Source organism: Myxine glutinosa, unplaced genomic scaffold (assembly GCF_964187855.1).
Source record: "Myxine glutinosa unplaced genomic scaffold, kmMyxGlut1.1 SCAFFOLD_725, whole genome shotgun sequence".
Lineage (NCBI taxonomy): Eukaryota > Metazoa > Chordata > Myxini > Myxiniformes > Myxinidae > Myxine > Myxine glutinosa.
In genome coordinates, this window is record NW_027616820.1 from 64453 (window position 1) to 69823 (window position 5371).

Here is a 5371-nt window from a genome sequence, read left to right on the forward strand (position 1 = left end):
TTTCGCACTTGTGTTGGTGCAGGAAACCACGATTGCACTTGTATTAGTGTGGAAAAAACACTTTTTGCACTTGTGATAGTGTTGAAAAACTACTTTTCGCACTTGTGTTAGTGTTGAAAAACCACTTTTCGCACTTGTGTTGGTGCAGGAAACCACTTTTGCACTTGTATTAGTGTGGAAAAACCACTTTTTGCACTTGTGTTAGTGTTGAAAAACCACTTTTCGCACTTGTGTTAGTGTTGAAAAACCACTTTTCGCACTTCTGTTAGTGTTGAAAAACCACTTTTCGCACTTGTGTTGGTGCAGGAAACCACTATTGCACTTGTATTAGTGTGGAAAAAACACTTTTTGCACTTGTGATAGTGTTGAAAAACCACTTTTTGCACTTGTGTTAGTGTTGAAAAACCACTTTTCGAACTCGTGTTGGTGCAGGTAACCACTTTTGCACTTGTATTAGTGTGGAAAAACCACTTTTCGCACTTGTGTTAGTGTTGAAAAACCACTTTTCGCACTTGTGTTAGTGTTTAAAAACCACTTTTCGCACTTGTGTTAGTGCAGGAAACCACTTTTGCACTTGTATTAGTGTGGGAAAAACACTTTTTGCACTTGTGATAGTGTTGAAAAACCACTTTTCGCACTTGTGTTAGTGTTGAAAAACCACATTTCGCACTTGTGTTGGTGCAGGAAACCACTTTTGCACTTGTATTAGTGTGGAAAAAACACTTTTCTCACTTGTGTTAGTGTTGAAAAACCACTTTTCGCACTTGTGTTAGTGTTGAAAAACCACTTTTCGCACTTGTGTTGGTGCAGGAAACCACTTTTGCACTTGTATTAGTGTGGAAAAAACACTTTTTGCACTTGTGATAGTGTTGAAAAACCACTTTTCGCACTTGTGTTAGTGTTGAAAAACCACTTTTCGCACTTGTGTTGGTGCAGGAAACCACTTTTGCACTTGTATTAGTGTGGAAAACCACTTTTCGCACTTTTGTTAGTGTTGAAAAACCACTTTTCGCACTTGTGTTGGTGCAGGAACCACTTTTGCACTTGTATTGGTGTGGAAAAACCACTTTTTGCACTTGTGTTAGTGTTGAAAAACCACTTTTCGCACTTGTGTTAGTGTTGAAAAACCACTTTTCGCACTTCTGTTAGTGTTGAAAAACCACTTTTCGCACTTGTGTTGGTGCAGGAAACCACGATTGCACTTGTATTAGTGTGGAAAAAACACTTTTTGCACTTGTGATAGTGTTGAAAAACCACTTTTCGCACTTGTGTTCGTGTTGAAAAACCACTTTTCGCACTTGTGTTGGTGCAGGAAACCACTTTTGCACTTGTATTAGTGTGGAAAAACCACTTTTCGCACTTGTGTTAGTGTTGAAAAACCACTTTTCGCACTTGTGTTAGTGTTTAAAAACCACTTTTCGCACTTGTGTTAGTGCAGGAAACCACTTTTGCACTTGTATTAGTGTGGAAACAACACTTTTTGCACTTGTGATAGTGTTGAAAAACCACTTTTTCCACTTGTGTTAGTGTTGAAAAACCACTTTTCGCACTTGTGTTAGTGTTGAAAAACCACTTTTCACACTTGTGTTGGTGCAGGAAACCACTTTTGCACTTGTATTAGTGTGGAAAAAACACTTTTTGCACTTGTGATAGTGTTGAAAAACCACCTTTCGCACTTGTGTTAGTGTTGAAAAACCACTTTTCGCACTTGTGTTGGTGCAGGAAACCACTTTTGCACTTGTATTAGTGGGGAAAAAACACTTTTTGCACTTGTGATAGTGTTGAAAAACCACTTTTCGCACTTGTGTTAGTGTTGAAAAACCACTTTTCGCACTTGTGTTGGTGCAGGAAACCACTTTTGCACTTGTATTAGTGTGGAAAAACCACTTTTCGCACTTGTGTTAGTGTTGAAAAAACACTTTTCGCACTTGTGTTAGTGTTGAAAAACCACTTTTCGCACTTGTGTTGGTGCAGGAAACCACTTTTGCACTTGTATTAGTGTGGAAAAAACACTTTTCGCAATTGTGATAGTGTTGAAAAACCACTTTTCGCACTTGTGTTAGTGTTGAAAAACCACTTTTTGCACTTGTGTTGGTGCAGGAAACCACTTTTGCACTTGTATTAGTGTGGAAAAAACACTTTTTGCACTTGTGATAGTGTTGAAAAACCACTTTTTGCACTTGTGATAGTGTTGAAAAACCACTTTTCGCACTTGTGTTAGTGTTGAAAAACCACTTTTCGCACTTGTGTTGGTGCAGGAAACCACTTTTGCACTTGTATTAGTGTGGAAAAAACACTTTTTGCACTTGTGATAGTGTTGAAAAACCACTTTTCGCACTTGTGTTAGTGTAGAAAAACCACTTTTCGCACTTGTGTTGGTGCAGGAAACCACTGTTGCACTTGTATTAGTGTGGAAAAACCACTTTTCGCACTTTTGTTAGTGTTGAAAAACCACTTTTCGCACTTGTGTTAGTGTTGAAAAACCACTTTTCGCACTTGTGTTGGTGCAGGAAACCACTTTTGCACTTGTAGTAGTGTGGAAAAACCACTTTTTGCACTTGTGTTAGTGTTGAAAAACCACTTTTCGCACTTGTGTTAGTGTTGAAAAACCACTTTACGCACTTCTGTTAGTGTTGAAAAACCACTTTTCGCACTTGTGTTGGTGCAGGAATCCACGATTGCACTTGTATTAGTGTGGAAAAAACACTTTTTGCACTTGTGATAGTGTTGAAAAACCACTTTTCGCACTTGTGTTAGTGTTGAAAAACCACGTTTCGCACTTGTGTTGGTGCAGGAAACCACTTTTGCACTTGTATTAGTGTGGAAAAACCACTTTTTGCACTTGTGTTAGTGTTGAAAAACCACTTTTCGCACTTGTGTTAGTGTTGAAAAACCACTTTTCGCACTTATGTTAGTGTTGAAAAACCACTTTTCGCACTTGTGTTGGTGCAGGAAACCACTATTGCACTTGTATTAGTGTGGAAAAAACACTTTTTGCACTTGTGATAGTGTTGAAAAACCACTTTTCGCACTTGTGTTAGTGTTGAAAAACCACTTTTCGAACTTGTGTTGGTGCAGGAAACCACTTTTGCACTTGTATTAGTGTGGAAAAACCACTTTTTGCACTTGTGTTAGTGTGGAAAAAACACTTTTTGCACTTGTCGTGTTGATAAACCACTTTTTGCACTTGTGTTAGTGTTGAAAAACCACCTTTCGCACTTGTGTTAGTGTTGAAAAACCACTTTTCGCACTTGTGTTGGTGCAGGAAACCACTTTTGCACTTGTATTAGTGTGGAAAAAACACTTTTTGCACTTGTGATAGTGTTGAAAAACCACTTTTTGCACTTGTGTTAGTGTTGAAAAACCACTTTTCACACTTGTGTTAGTGTTGAAAAACCACTTTTCACACTTGTGTTGGTGCAGGAAACCACTTTTGCACTTGTATTAGTGTGGAAAAAACACTTTTTGCACTTGTGATAGTGTTGAAAAACCACCTTTCGCACTTGTGTTAGTGTTGAAAAACCACTTTTCGCACTTGTGTTGGTGCAGGAAACCACTTTTGCACTTGTATTAGTGTGGAAAAAACACTTTTTGCACTTGTGATAGTGTTGAAAAACCACTTTTCGCACTTGTGTTAGTGTTGAAAAACCACTTTTCGCACTTGTGTTGGTGCAGGAAACCACTTTTGCACTTGTATTAGTGTGGAAAAACCACTTTTCGCACTTGGTGTTAGTGTTGAAAAACCACTTTTCGCACTTGTGTTAGTGTTGAAAAACCACTTTTGCACTTGTGTTGGTGCAGGAAACCACTTTTGCACTTGTATTAGTGTGGAAAAAACACTTTTTGCACTTGTGATAGTGTTGAAAAACCACTTTTTGCACTTGTGATAGTGTTGAAAAACCACTTTTCGCACTTGTGTTAGTGTTGAAAAACCACTTTTCGCACTTGTGTTGGTGCAGGAAACCACTTTTGCACTTGTATTAGTGTGGAAAAAACACTTTTTGCACTTGTGATAGTGTTGAAAAACCACTTTTCGCACTTGTGTTAGTGTAGAAAAAACACTTTTCGCACTTGTGTTGGTGCAGGAAACCACTGTTGCACTTGTATTAGTGTGGAAAAACCACTTTTCGCACTTTTGTTAGTGTTGAAAAACCACTTTTCGCACTTGTGTTAGTGTTGAAAAACCACTTTTCGCACTTGTGTTGGTGCAGGAAACCACTTTTGCACTTGTATTAGTGTGGAAAAAACACTTTTTGCACTTGTGATAGTGTTGAAAAACCACCTTTCGCACTTGTGTTAGTGTTGAAAAACCACTTTTCGCACTTGTGTTAGTGTTGAAAAACCACTTTTCGCACTTGTGTTGGTGCAGGAAACCACTTTTGCACTTGTATTAGTGTGGAAAAACCACTTTTTGCACTTGTGTTAGTGTTGAAAAACCACTTTTTGCACTTGTGTTAGTGTTGAAAAACCACTTTTCGCACTTCTGTTAGCGTTGAAAAACCCCTTTTCGCACTTGTGTTGGTGCAGGAAACCACGATTGCACTTGTATTAGTGTGGAAAAAACACTTTTTGCACTTGTGATAGTGTTGAAAAACTACTTTTCGCACTTGTGTTAGTGTTGAAAAACCACTTTTCGCACTTGTGTTGGTGCAGGAAACCACTTTTGCACTTGTATTAGTGTGGAAAAACCACTTTTTGCACTTGTGTTAGTGTTGAAAAACCACTTTTCGCACTTGTGTTAGTGTTGAAAAACCACTTTTCGCACTTCTGTTAGTGTTGAAAAACCACTTTTCGCACTTGTGTTGGTGCAGGAAACCACTATTGCACTTGTATTAGTGTGGAAAAAACACTTTTTGCACTTGTGATAGTGTTGAAAAACCACTTTTTGCACTTGTGTTAGTGTTGAAAAACCACTTTTCGAACTCGTGTTGGTGCAGGTAACCACTTTTGCACTTGTATTAGTGTGGAAAAACCACTTTTCGCACTTGTGTTAGTGTTGAAAAACCACTTTTCGCACTTGTGTTAGTGTTTAAAAACCACTTTTCGCACTTGTGTTAGTGCAGGAAACCACTTTTGCACTTGTATTAGTGTGGAAAAAACACTTTTTGCACTTGTGATAGTGTTGAAAAACCACTTTTCGCACTTGTGTTAGTGTTGAAAAACCACATTTCGCACTTGTGTTGGTGCAGGAAACCACTTTTGCACTTGTATTAGTGTGGAAAAAACACTTTTCTCACTTGTGTTAGTGTTGAAAAACCACATTTCGCACTTGTGTTAGTGTTGAAAAACCACTTTTCGCACTTGTGTTGGTGCAGGAAACCACTTTTGCACTTGTATTAGTGTGGAAAAAACACTTTTTGCACTTGTGATA